Genomic DNA, 14437 nt, shown 5'->3' on the forward strand with positions numbered 1-14437 from the left:
CTCCATTTGCTAGTTCACTTTCCATATGGGCACAGCGGCCAGAGCAGAGCTGATCCAAAGCCAGAAGTTTCTTCCAGGTCTCCCAAGTGGATGCAAGGTCTCGTGGCTTTGGGACATCCTCCTCTACTTTCCCAGGCCACAAGCAGGAAGCTGGATGGGAAGTGATGCAGCCGGGACACACACTGGTGCCAATATGTGATCTTGTCACTTGGAGGTAGAGTATTAACTAATCAAGCCATAGCACTAGGCTTGTGAATTAAGAAACTTCTTGGGGTTTAGCCATTCCAGCAGGCCCCGATGTCACCGAGGGTGAGGCAGACGAACCACCGGAGACAAGCTGGTGAGGAATGTCTGCTTTATTATCCAAAGGTCACAAGTTTTATTATTTTTATTTATTTATTTTTATTTTTATTTTTTTTTAAAGATTTATTTTTTATTATTTTTTCATTGGAAAGGCGGATATACAGAGAGGAGAGACAGAGAGGAAGGTCTTCTGTCCGATGATTCACTCCCCAAGTGAGCGCAACGGGCCGATACTATGCCGATCCGAAGCCAGGAGCCTCCTCCGGGTCTCCCACGCGGGTGCAGGTTCCCAAAGCTTTGGGCCGTCCTCGACTGCTTTCCCAGGCCACAAGCAGGGAGCTGGAAGGGAAGCGGGGCTGCCGGGATTAGAACCGGCGCCCATATGGGATCCCGGGCGTGCAAGGCGAGGACCTTTAACCACTTGCGCCACCGCGCCGGGCCCTATTTATTTATTTTTAAAGATTTGTTTTATTTTTATTGGAAAGTCAGATATGCAGAGAGGAGGAGAGACAGAGAGGAAGATCTGCTATCCTATGATTCACTCCCCAAGTGACCACAATGGTCAGTCTGTGCCAATTCGAAGCCAGGAGCCAGGAGCCTCCTCCAGTTCTCCCATGCAGGTGCAGAGTCCGAAGGCTTTGGGCCATTCTCGACTAACTTTCCAGGACACAGCAGGGAGCTGGATGGGAAGTGGAGCTGCTGAGATTAGAACTGGAGCCCATATAGGATCATGGCGTGTTCAAGGTGAGGACTTTAGCTGCTAGGCCATGCCGCCGGGCCACAGGTTACAGGTTTTAAAGGGTAAGGAAGGGGAGGGCAGGGTGAGCTTTCCAACTGACCCCACACCTACCAAAGATGCTCTAATTGGCTACACGACAGGCCTATCTCCCTAGATGTTCTGGTGATGTCAGAGGTCATGCTCAGGTATACTCCCCTTGATCTGGAGCCCTATTGGAAGCCACACTCCGTGTGTAGGCCTGAAGGCTGTGCCTCAGCCCCTGGGGAAGCTTAGGCATAAGCCAATCCCTTCAGGCATAAACCAATCCCTCCAGGCAGCAGGGCAGGGCCTGGGGCGATAGGCCAAACAAACTCAGGAAATTTAAGTTTGTGAAAATATCCAGACTGAATGAAATGTATGACGGCATGTCAATAAGTATATCCTATCACGTGTATATATTTTTGGTCCTTTTTTCCCCTTACATTAAGTTTCCACCCATATACACTACTGGTGGGAATGTAAAATGGTGTAGCTACTTTGGAAAACAGACAGGCAGTTCCTTGAAAGGACGAATACAGAGCTACTGTATGACCCAGCAATTCCACACTGAGAATTTACGCTCAAGAAATAAGCATATATGTGCACACAAAGGATGACATGAATTTTCAGAGCAGTATCATTCATAATAGTCAAAATGGTAGACTTAAAATGCAAAGGTTCGTATGCTGATGAATGGAATAGCACGTATGGTATATCCATTCTAAGATATTACTCAGCAATCAAAAGACCAAACCACTGATATGTCATATGACATGGATACACCTTGAAATCATTATCCTAAATGTCAATAAAGGAAGACAACATACAGCAGCAATCTGTTTATATGAAATGTCTAGGATAGGTAAATTCAAAGAGATAGAAAGCCTTGGACTGTGTGGAATAGAATAGAGAGCAGATGTGTCTCCTCTATGCACGTATGATTTCTTTCGGAGATGACAAAAATGTTCTAACATTCATTTTGGTGATGGTTACATGACTCTTAATATACAACAACAACAAAAAAACCCTGTTGAATTGTATACTTTAAATGGGTTATTTTGGTGGGATATGAGTTATTTTTTAATGAAGTTCTTATAAAAATGTTTCCTTTTTAGAATTGGTTTATAAGAATCATGAAACATGACATGAAAAAGATATAAAAGCAAAAAGATGTAGGCATTTTACTAAATAGCATTTTAAATATTAAAGTTGGAAGATGAGTAAGTAAAGAATATAACGTCAAGGAATGTTTCCAAAAACACTGAAGAAAATGCTGCATTTGTTCAGCTTGGAACTATTTCTGTTGAATAGCTGCAACAAGGAAATGATTTTCAGGGATGAATCACTTCCATTTCTATGAAGTAAAACTTGACAGTATCATTCATATTTTTCATATATGTAGAATTACTATTAAATTAACTGTTCCTCACAGCACTGTGGTGACCTAAATGTTATCAGGAGAACTTAAGATGTTTATGGTAGATGGTCTTTAAATGTAAGAAAAATCATACTGGAGTCATAACTATTTTTTTTTAAAGTAGCTATGATATCTATGGATTAAACCCAGAACTCCAATTTCTGCAGGAAAATAATGGGAAGTTCTCCTATGAGGATAGATTACTAGACAATTAATTTTTAATTTGCTCTACTGTGTTTTTAATTTCTGATATGTCAGCCTTGATTTGCTTTATTGCTTCCTTAAATTCTTCGAACTCTTGTATGTGTTTCTCATTTTTTATCAGAAGCTTTAAAATGAGTTTTATGAATTCTGCATCCCCCATTTTCTCGATGTGTTCCTCAGTGAACTCTGAGGTTGGCATAGGGTTTTGCTCCTTTGCAGGGGAGTTTTCAGTAATATTCTTTGTGCCCTTGTCTCTTCTTTTGCTCTTGGTCATTGCACTTCTGGTTATCAGATTCTTCTCCTTGGGGCAGGTTTCTAAGCTGTGTCACCCGTAGGTCTACAATACTGTTAGATAATGTCCACCGACCGACCGCCTGCTTGGTGAAATAATATCGGCAAGTTGTTCAGAGTTGAGATGGAAGCTTTATTGGAAAATCCGCTCCTGGGCCCCATTCGCGCAGAGGGGAAGGAAGAGGGAAGCGAAAAGGGCGTCTGAGATACGTGTCTGGGAGTTTTATACCCATCTACACACGTGGGAGGGCAAAGGGGCTGTTCGTGTCCCAACTATGCAAGGAATGTCCATTCAGGTGTGCCATTGGTCAACTGGAATCCCGCCAGGTAGGTGACGTAACCGGCTCCTGTGGCCCCTCCTCCTGTGGGGGCGGGGCAGACCCGCCCCTAGCCTCCAGTGCCCTGGGCAGCCATCAAATACAATTTTACTTATTGAAGTTGGTACACAACTTTTTGCTTGCAGCCATTTGTGCCACAACCTCCAGCAAGTTCCAGGTCTGGGTTCTTATGTTAGATTTCCACACAGAACTCCATAGCCCCAACTCCTCTCTGACCACTCTCCACCTCCTCCTATGATACTTTGCTGAGGCTGCGCCATTGTCTCTGCAACCCTTCTCCCACTTTCGGTTGGAGCAGGTCCAAGGATTAGAGAGACACAAGGTGTCCTATATAGCTAGGTTGTTGGTGGCGCCGATCTTGCCAGAACCTGTTGGACATTAGGTCTGGGTGCCGCACGGAACTATTTTGACCTGTATATGCCACAGTCGGCATTATTTTCCTGTGGGACCAGTGCAATCCACTGAACTCAGTGAGTTCTAATGAGCTCAGCACATGCACAGTTCACTGTTGTCCCCTGCAGTCCTAAAGCTATTGCCACCGTGTACAAAATGGCACCTGACATACCACTACTAGAGTTCTTGATCTGCTAGCCATCAGGTCTGAGGGCCACCCAGACCTGTCTTGGGTGGAACCTATAGAATGCCGCATTGCTGCAGTTCACTGATTCAGAAATGAGTTCACTCCCAGCTCAGTGTATGCTCAGTCCTTTCCCTTGCCTTTGCCTCCTTACACAAAATGGCGCCCAATTTGGCACTAGGGGGCTGACTGGGCTATGAAATGCACCCTGTTCTCGCACTGCCTGTCTGGGGTCTGTTGCTCTGTCTCTGCTCCTGGTCAAATCAGAGGGACCAGCAGGATGGACAGTTCTTTGTCTGGGTTCACCTCCCAAGCTCCCGGTGAAAGTCCCTTCCCACCTTGTTGCTGGTGGAGTTCAGATCGCTGTTAGCTGAATGCTGCTGAAGTATCGGTCACTGCAACACCACACCATTGTTTTTGCTGCTTTGCTATGTCTGTCAGTCTCCAGGTACCCCTCTGCTGTTGTTCTGTACTTTTCTATTTCCTGGAGTATGTTCTCTTTGCTTCATCCTGATTAAATGTTTCTCTGTCCATTTAAATGTGTCCTTACTCTATGCCGCCATCTTGATTCTTAGACAATTAATTTTTAAAGATTTGTTTTCATCTATTTGAAAGGCAGAGTATAGGTGGGAGAGAGATATCTTTCATTTGTTGGGTCACTCCCTGAATGGAGTGGGCCCCTGGCTGGGCCCGGCTGGAAGCAGCAGCCAGGAGCTTCTTCTGGTCTCCTTTCTGGTTGTAGGGCTTAAGGACTTGGGCTGTCTTCTACTAAGGGCATTAGTAGGGAAGTGGATCAGAAATAGAGCAATTGGGACTAGAATCAGTGCCCATAATGGGATACAGATGCTAAAAGCTGTGGCTTTACCTACAATGCCTCAGTACCAATTCATAGATAACTGATAATTATTAATGACTACTGCTCATGTGGATAACATTATGTAATATTGTTAGTTAATATTTCTTATGGTCTTGGGCCTGGCGCGGTAGCCTAGTGACTGAAGTCCTGGCCTTGTAAGCGCCAGAATTCCATATGTGCATCATTTTTAATCCCAGCAGCCTCACTTCCCATCAAGCTCCCTGCTTGTGGTCTGTGAAAGCAGTCAAGATGGCCCAAAGCCATGGGCACCTGCACCCACATGGGAGACCTGAAAGAGGCTCCTGGCTCTGGGCTTTGGATTGGCGCAGTTCCAGATGTTGTGGCTGCTTGGGGAGTTAATCAACGAACAGAAGATCTTCCTCTCTGTCTCTCCTCCTCTGTATAATTGCTTTTTCAACAAAAATAAATACATCTTTTATGGTCTTTGAACACTTGGTAAACCTAATATCCAAATTCCTATACAATCACCATTGAGAAAACCAAAGGGACAAAGCACCCCAACATCCTTAACTCCAAAAGTTAAAATATTTTAAAGTATTACTATAATTCTGTGTTTTAAAGATACAGTAGGGGCCCGGCGCGGTGGTGCAAGTGGTTGGAGGTCCTCGCCTTGCACGCCTGGGATCCCATATGGGTGCCGGTTCTAATTCCGGCAGCCCTGCTTCCCTTCCAGCTCCCTGCCTGTGGCCTGGGAAAGCAGTCGAGGACAGCCCAAGGCTTTGGGACCCTGCACCCGCGTGGGAGACCCGGAAGAGGCTCCTGGCTTCGGATCAGCATAGTATCGGCCCGTTGTGCTCACTTGGGGAGTGAATCATCGGACGGAAGATCTTCCTCCCTGTCTCTCCTCTCTGTATATCCGCCTTTCCAATGAAAAAATAATAAAAAAATAAATCTTAAAAAAAAATACAGTAATTATTTAATAGGACGTATTACCAAATTTTTGGTAGAACCTGTATTTATTCGACTCTTCTAGGTTCAGTCAATCCCTACTTATCAAAACAGAAACACCATTAGTAGCACATACCTTGAATAATAATAAATGGGCATCCTAAGACTTTTTTATTTTTGAGTCATATAGCATTCATTACCTCATTAAACTTACATTTTTTCTTTTGCATTGACTTGAACCTTTTGCCTTTTTGCTGTTTTCTAGTGCTATTATAAGCATAATACCTATGTGTTATAAAAATGGAGAAATCTTAAAAAATTTAGAAGACTTAACATTTTTTACAATAATATTTTTTGTGTATATGCATAGATCAGCATTTTGTGTTCTCTTTTAGTAGGTTCAAAAACATTTTTTTTCCTGGAGTATTTCATCTCCCCCTGCCTTTTGAGAGTGGTTTACAGTAATATTTCTCCTTCTTGCCTAACACTGAAGGCAGAAGGGATTGAGTAATGCTTTCGCTGGAACTCCAGTGCTCTTAAAGAACAGTGTCACTGTTGAGAAATCAAGTAGACTCATCACCAGTTTTCTCTTTCTAACGAGTTTGTTCTAATTACTCATTTACTTTCACTTGATGCCAAATCATTAAAAAGTATCTATTCGTTTTAGTACATAGATATATTTTATAGGACATTGGAGCAATCAAAACATTAAGATAAAAGGAAAACAGTTATTTTGATCCATAGAAATGATCATATGTAATACTCATATATTTTCATATATCCCTTTGTCATGAAACAAAAACGAAAGTGTGAATAACTAAATGTGTAGGAGTAATTTCTTTTTGACACGTAGAAAGAGTAACCTCTGTGAGAGGAGGCCTCTCTGAATGGTATCACTGGTTTTCTGTGCCTATCTTACTTCTCCTATCAAACTTAGAGTGTGCAAACATTGTTGACTAAAAAAATATAGTTGCTATTTAATTTTTTGTTCTGTTTTATTTCTCCCTTTGGAAGTTTTTAGTTCAATTAAAAATATTTGGTTGTTTAATTTTGTTTTGTCTTGCTCCCCACATTGCTATAACCAGTTAGAAGACACTGGCTCATTAGTTCTTTCCATCTCTCAAAATAGATGTACTATTGTTAATTTCTCCCTTCAGTGTCACTGTTCTTTCAAAAAATGGAAGCAACAATTCCACGCATTTCTCTGCAGTATCTTTCAGAACACTTTAGTTCACCAACCTTATCGAGTTCTTTTATTGCTTCTAAATGTATCACTGTTTATATATTACCTATAGTAAATAAGGGACTTAGAAGTCTAAAATGCAAAGATAAAATTCTACAGCAGTTTTCAACTCTAGTTAATGAGAAACTGAACACTATGGAAACAGTGGTTTGAAATTAGGACACAAAGTAAATGGATCACGTATTTTCACTTTCATTTTTTTCATTTAGCACACAAAGGGATGTTAGAGGCATACATTGTTTTTGTGTTCTGTGTTTGGAGACATCAATGATGTTTTGGTTAAACTTGGTTTCTAGCTCCTAGAGTTAACATCTTTCTTAAGACAAAAAGAACATTTTTTTTTTCTATTGTGCCACCTTCAACCTATTTATATTCTGTGGCTCATAATTTCACTACATATTTTGGCAATTTCTTCAGTCTTCTGTCCCTGGAACTTTTTGTCACATTTCTCTGGCAACACCTCTATCCCTAGGGCACACAAGCATTTCCTTTTTCAGTGTCTGTGTCCTGGCCGTTAGGCTGGAGTAGAAAAGTCAAGCTTGCTTCCACTAGGATTGGTAGCCAACCTCAGCTTGGCCTTGACACTGCCTGGCAAGCTTCCTGTGTCTATTTCGTCAACTTACACTTCCTGTCTGCCCAACACTTTCAGACCTTCTCCGTTCTCCTACATACTGCAGTGCAATGAGGCTCAGTGGGGACAATTACGCTCTCACTCCCACCCCTGACCAGGGGAGGGGGATATTTTGACCTGTCTGAAGAAGTGCTTCCCTAACTGCAGGTGGACAGACTACTGACGTTTTGTGGATAAAGCTCAGTAGTATCCTAAAAAACAAAGTAGTATCATTCTTTACAGAGAAATGGTTGCCACTGGTTGGAAATACCCCCATAAATCTTTCCAACCTCAAATACAACACACAAAGTATTCACCCAGCACACACTTGCTGCAACAGTAGCGGTATCTGCTTCTCCTGGCTGAAGCAAAGACCATTCCCATGCCGTCAACTACATTTTTTATTTCAAAGTTTCTCATTTTGTCTGTGACATTGTGTCACTTGATACTCATTGATGTGTATTGACTCTTGCTTTCTATATTCTTTTTTTTTTAAAGATTTATTTATTTTTATTACAAAGTCAGATATACAGAGATAAAGATCTTCTGTCTGATGATTCATTCCCCAAGCAAATGCAACAGCCGGTGCTGTGTTGAAGTGGAGCTGCCAGGATCAGAACCAGTGCCCACATGGGATCCCAGTGCTTTCAAGGTGAGGACTTTAGGTGCTAGGCCATGCCGCCATGCCCTGCTTTCTATATTTTTGATCTTGATCTTAAGCATGACAAAATTTCTTCCCTTAGAAGAAAACAAAGCAAAGCAAAACCCCTTCTCTACACCCAGGGTCTGCCCTGTTCTCTCGGCAACCACACTGCTCCTGATAGTTGTTTAGGAGGGGATAGTGAACAACAGTTCCTTGCCCTCACTCACTGCTCAGACTACCCTTTTTTGGCTTCTAGACTTATTTTTCTATTTCTAAAAAAATGAATTATGAGGTCACCACGGCCCTCCAGGTTCTCCTGAGAGCATTCTGAATCGTCCTTTGCTTTGCCTTTAACCAGTACTTGTTACTGCCTACCTGGTGAAGCAGTCCTCCTTGATTTCACAGACTTGACAATCTGTTTGGTTCTGCCATCTAGGGTCAACTCTTGTTTTTTGAGGATTATTCTCTTCCTGGCTTTCAAATGTCGATACATCCTTAAGCCTCAGTCCTGGAAGTTCACATCTTCTCAATTTCTACTCTCTTCATTATTACTTCAATTGGCATACATGTGCAAGATCATTTTAAACTTAGTATCTCTGAAGCTGGCGTGGTGGCATAGCCAGTTAATCCTCTGCCTGTAGCACTGGCATCTCTTATGGGTACTAATTCACAGCCTGGCTGTTCCACTTCTGATCCAGCTCACTGCCAAAAAGCAGTGGGAAAGCAGCAGGGGATAGCCCAAGTCCTAGGGCCCCTGCACTCGTGTGAGAGACCCAGTCCAGTTCTGGCTGTAGCAGCAATTTGGGAGTGAACAGCAGGTAGAAGATTTCCTCTCTGTGTTTATCTCTCCTCTCTGTAACTCTACATTTCTAATAAAAATGTATAAATCCTTTAAAAAGCAATACTGCTATTCTAGATCTCTTAGAGTTTCAGATTGCATCTCTAGTCACCTACTTCTTTAGGATAGTTTATGAAATATCTCAATCTCAAGATAATTGTAACAGATATATGCCTCATTGCCTAGACTGTTCTCCTTATACACCCTTTCTAATATTGAGGAGAGTCCCTGGTTCTGGATATAGAATTTTACAAATTTGCACCATAGAATCTGGAAAAGCCTGGTCCTCTTTCTCATCAATGCAAAAGTAGCCGGTTCATAGCATATGATTAAGGCTTTTCTGATTTGATCTTTTTTTTAATTGACAATCTTTACATAGTTAATTAGGGTAAAAAGGTTCAAGGGCTACAGGAAAGTGGGTAAGACTATTATTTTCATATTGTTTCCCTCATGTTTAATGGGGGCTATTAAGGGAGAAGGCCCACCCAATTTCCCATCCTCCCCAGGTCCCATATGTAGGTTGTGGTCTGAGGTTCTTGCTCAAGTGGTTTTGATATTTCAACAGTTAGGAATCGCTGTCAATCTTGCCACTCCAAGCACTATGAAGTCTTTGAAAAATCCACTGGTTGACATAGTCCATCATAGAGTCTCTGTTTGCCCCTTATTTTACTGCCAGGATATAGCTGAGATGGTTGGTTGACCTGTTCTGTCTTCTCTCTTTTCTTGGTTAAGGTTCTGAGTCCAGCATTTTGATTGGGGAGATCTCCAAAGAAACTTTGTCTGAAGTGTTCTCAAACCAAATTCTTGTATGTGCCAGCAAGTACAGGGCCCGGCACAGTCCATCGCCCTGATCAGTTGGTGGTTGTGATTGCTGGGTTGGTTCTGTTTTCACTCCCGACTTCCACTGGAACCAATGGGTGTTGCAGTCCAGCCTGGTTCTGCCCAGCACACACTCAACCCGCGCATCAACCAGTGGGAGCTGCAGCATAGTTGGAGCAACCCACAATAACCCCCACCAGGCCTGCCCCCTACCCTGGTTTGCCAGTATCTGTAGCAGTAATCCAGTCTGTCCCACACCCCATTCCACCCCAGCCGCTGTCCTAGTTTTATGCCCTCCGTGGAAGTGGTAACCCAAGAGGGATGAGCCCACTATTTCCCTCCCAGGCCTCTCCCACTCCCAGATTATGCGCTCTCCAGGTAGTTCTGTGGTTTGACTTGACAAAACTAGCTCTCCAGTGCCAGCTTCTGCCAGCTGAAGCTATGGCTAAGCCCAAACAACTCTCACCAACTCTAATTTTGTTTGCACCAGTAGGAATAATCAGCCCAGCCTGGCTTTTCCCTGATCTAGTCCATATGAGGCGCACAGGTGTTGTAGCCCTGCCTAGTCTGGTCTGCCCCCATCCCAACCCATGCTCTGCAGGGGGTGTAGCTGTCCAGCAAAGGAACCACCCCTTATTCCCTTGCTGACTCTGCCCCCTTGTTCTCACGCTTGCTGATTGGGCGCTGCAGTCATTTTCAGTACAGGCAACCTCACCTTGGCATTCCGTGTTGTGCACTAGTCCTTGCTGCGACCGAACCTGGCTCGACCCACACTGTTCTGGTGCTTGGATTTGCCAGTGGATGATGTGGACAGATTCAGCCTGGTCTTTCCCCAACCCCTGCCAATTGTATGCCAGTGGGTAACTTTCCATTGCCTGTTGTGGGCTGTTTCCTATCATGTTTCTTGCGCTTACCTGCCGGGTCTGTGTCCTGCCAGAAGAGTTGCCCAGGCTCCTCCATCAGAACCTCTCCCAATGCCAGGTTTCACACTTACCAGTGGGTCCATGAGCCAGCCCTACTCAGTCCACCTCCTGTCATAGCAGGAACAGTGGCTTTTCCTGACTGGCCTTCGACCCAAGCTGGTTCTCGTTGTTGGATATTTCAGCCCAGCCATGGTTTGTCCATACCCACATATGATTCACACATGGCTCAGTAGAGGGTTGAGACCTTGCCTAGTCTATCGCACATCTATCCCGGTCCTCCAGGACACCACGGGGTGCTGGGGTCTGGCTCAGCTCGGTGCATCCAATCCCAGTCCACACTTGTGCCAAGAGAGACTACAGCCATTTCCCGACCAGAACGCAGCCCCCGTTCCAGGTCACAGTCCACTTTGTGGAAACCTCAACCCAGCGAGGGTTGTCCCCTTAGCTCCCCAACCGGACCTCTTCCCAGCCATAGATCACTTGCATGCCGGTGGTTGCTCTGACTCAGTTTGGCACAGCCCCTCCTCTGTCCTGACCTCTGCCTTAGACACTGTGGCTTAGCATTCCTGGCTCACGCAGACCAGTAGGTACAAGAGCCTAGCTCGGCATGACCTGTGCTCTGTCCTCATCTCTAGTTTTGCTTGTGGGCTAAGGTTTGTTCAGTCCTGCCTGATCTACCTTCTTCCATTACCAATTGGCATATTTGCCAGCTGTTGGAGCTATTTTCCCAGCTTGTCCAACCCCCAGGTCTGGACCATATGTTCACCAGTGGGAGCTATGACTCGCCAGGGGAGTTTCCCAAGTTATTCCACTTAAGCCACTCCAAGACCCAGTTCTCATACCCATGCCATTGGGTTTAGGCCAGTGCCTGGCGCAGTCTGGCCTTCCATTTGGCCTTGTATGAGCTGCTGAACGTTGCAGCCCGGCCCACCCCACACCCTAATCAGGATGCACAATCGGGTGCTGCTGCCCTGACTAGTCCAGACTATTGGGGGTTCCTTTACCTGTGATTGATGTCAGGCTCCTTGGTCACACCTAGCTTAGTCCATCACCACCCCAACTCTTGAGATAACCAGTGGGGCTAGAATTTTCACAGGATGTGGCCCACACATCCCTCACAGAATTTAACCCCAGTTATGGTTCTTGAGTGCTAGTTAATGTAATGGTCCTGCTTAATGTGACCCTTCTCCTGATCCATCATCATGACAGGTAACATGATATAATTCTGCAGGACAAGCCACAAGCCATAGCTTCTGCATGGACTGGTATTTGGAGGTCAGCATTGTTCAGTGATTACAAGTTTTACAAAGGAAGAATTACTGCCAGTGGGAATCTTTACGAATGTTTCAGGTCCTAGAAGCAGAATGGGTTAAACCTGGAGCTAATTAAGCAGTGACACAAAGAACCAAAACCCCAGAGTTCCCCTGCAGGGCAGCCAGCACGCAGAGCCTGGCACAAAATGGCGCACTGGCCACCCGAGGGCTCACCACGTGCACATGGTGGCTGTCGTCTGGGATCCAGGCATGAAATGCCCTCTCCTGAGACCCATGAGTAGCAGGGAAGCTGCTGGAAGTTTAAACTCCCAGGGTCAAGGTAGCGCCCCTCCCCAATCCCATTCACTGCCCAATGAAGGCGGTGGGTGGGTCCCAGACCTGCTCAGTCATGGAGACCTCCCCCCTCGGTGTACTCACCCAGAAGGCCCGAAGGGCCCAGGCAGGCCCGAGGACAGCTCACCATGTGCACATGGTGGCTGTCGTCTCGGTTCCAGGCATGAGACGCCCGGTCCTGAGACCCACACCTGATGTGCTCTTTACTGCTTAAATAACTGACATAAAGGTAAAGAGGTATTTAACATTCATTCAAAACTTATGTGACAATAATAGTACTCCGCTGTAGTGGTTTTGGTGTTCTGGTCAGACTTCTCCTTTCAAAATGCATTAATGATCCTCTGTGTTTCTTGATCTGCAAACTGATCTCAGCTTTTGTCTGCTAATTAGTGGCTGTGAGGATAAGGGTGCTTATTTAGGAGGCAATCTTTCCCTATGCCCTCATCCAATCTTTGGGGTCAATTCCTCCACAATCAATATTTACTTTCAGGGGTGTGTTAGATAGATTGGTGTTGAAATGCAGCAACCAACAAATGGATTAACATTGGGACTGATTTTGATTTTACAGAAGTGAATTTCTACTAACCAGCAAGTAGATGTTCCTGGTTTATTTGTTACTGTGAACCCAAAATGTAGGACTTTTTTTTAATATACAAATCTTCCTTTTACTGTTTACAATGCTTCCAAACACATCACCTTTTACCAGTGATCGTTAACCTGTTCACATTTTTCACTGGTGATGGCAACCTTGTTTTTATCCCTATTAGATATTGGAGTCTGTGTGACTGCCAATTGATAATTGCATTCCTTTAGGTTATTGTGTCCTATGAAGTTCTACATTATGTTCACAAGATATTAAGGATTTCATGACTTCTGCAACATCCTTCTTTCTTGTTTCCAAATTCTTTTGCTTTGGATGGCGAATAACAGAGAGCAACACAGATGTCTTTCAGCCCAAACAGGAAGAGTTTGGGTATTCACCTGGAGACATAGACACATGGAAATGATGTACTTAATGAGGCAGTGATGACGCTAGATGGACTTGAAAGTATTTGCAGCCTTGTCCTGAGAGAATCCCAGGAAGCCCCAGGACACCAATGATAACCTGAATCCACGAAGGGAAGGCTTAGATTTCAACATTGCAGGACTCTACCAATTGATATCAGCAGCAATTTCGAGAACACATATAAAATGGAATTTTAAGGTTAATAATCAAAGAAGGAAAAACATTTTTGTTTTACTTAAACTGTCTATCTAAATCACTTACCAAAGATTCCTGGTCTATTGTGATGTTTAGGAACTTGGATGTTTAACATTAGCCTGGGATGATAAATCGACTTGGAATATCATATATGTCATGGAATAATGTTTAAAAACTCAAATAATTATGAGATTGGAATCCTGTGTATAATATGCATTGGTGTCCTGCCACCTATCTGAAAAATGTCCCTCATGAAAGCCTAGGGGATATTCCTTATACAAGGTGTCATATAATTTGTTTTCTGTTGTTATAATTGAAAGGCAAGTGCTAATTTATGAAAATAAAGAGATTTATTCTCCTCATGATTGGAAGCCTGAGAACCATAATGTCAGGCAGGGGGATATCTGGCAAGGTCCTTCCTTCTGGTGGGTGGAGTGGCCTCTCTACAGAGTCTCAAGGAATCATAGTCATTTTAAGAAGGATATGAATGAATGGTGTTCTACCCAAGGTATGAAGTAGAGTGTATATTTATCATTTTCTTTCTGACTGTCTAGCACTTAACCATATGCCCATCTGGGGCATTCACTAATAAATAGTATCTGGGTAAGGATAAGTGCCTAGTTCCCACTACTGAAGAAGATGTGTCTGATCCTCTTTCTCTCTGCCCCTAGGAGAGTGTCCAACCCGGTCACTTAGACACCAGTGACAGGACAGATTTGGATAAGGAACATTTGAATGAAGACAGAATTATGAATCATTTTTGGTATTGGAGTGGCATGCTTCTTGGAGTGTTACGATGTTTTACCCAGATGATTCTTATCAAAAGACGTGTCTTAGTACAGTTATATCCCAGGCCTCTCTTCTAAGACATTACTCTCTACTTCTCAGGCCTTATGCTCTA

This window comes from Ochotona curzoniae, unplaced genomic scaffold (genome assembly GCF_017591425.1).
Source record: "Ochotona curzoniae isolate NIBS_2020 unplaced genomic scaffold, NIBS_Ocur_1.0 scaffold_3890, whole genome shotgun sequence".
Classification (NCBI taxonomy): Eukaryota; Metazoa; Chordata; class Mammalia; order Lagomorpha; family Ochotonidae; genus Ochotona; species Ochotona curzoniae.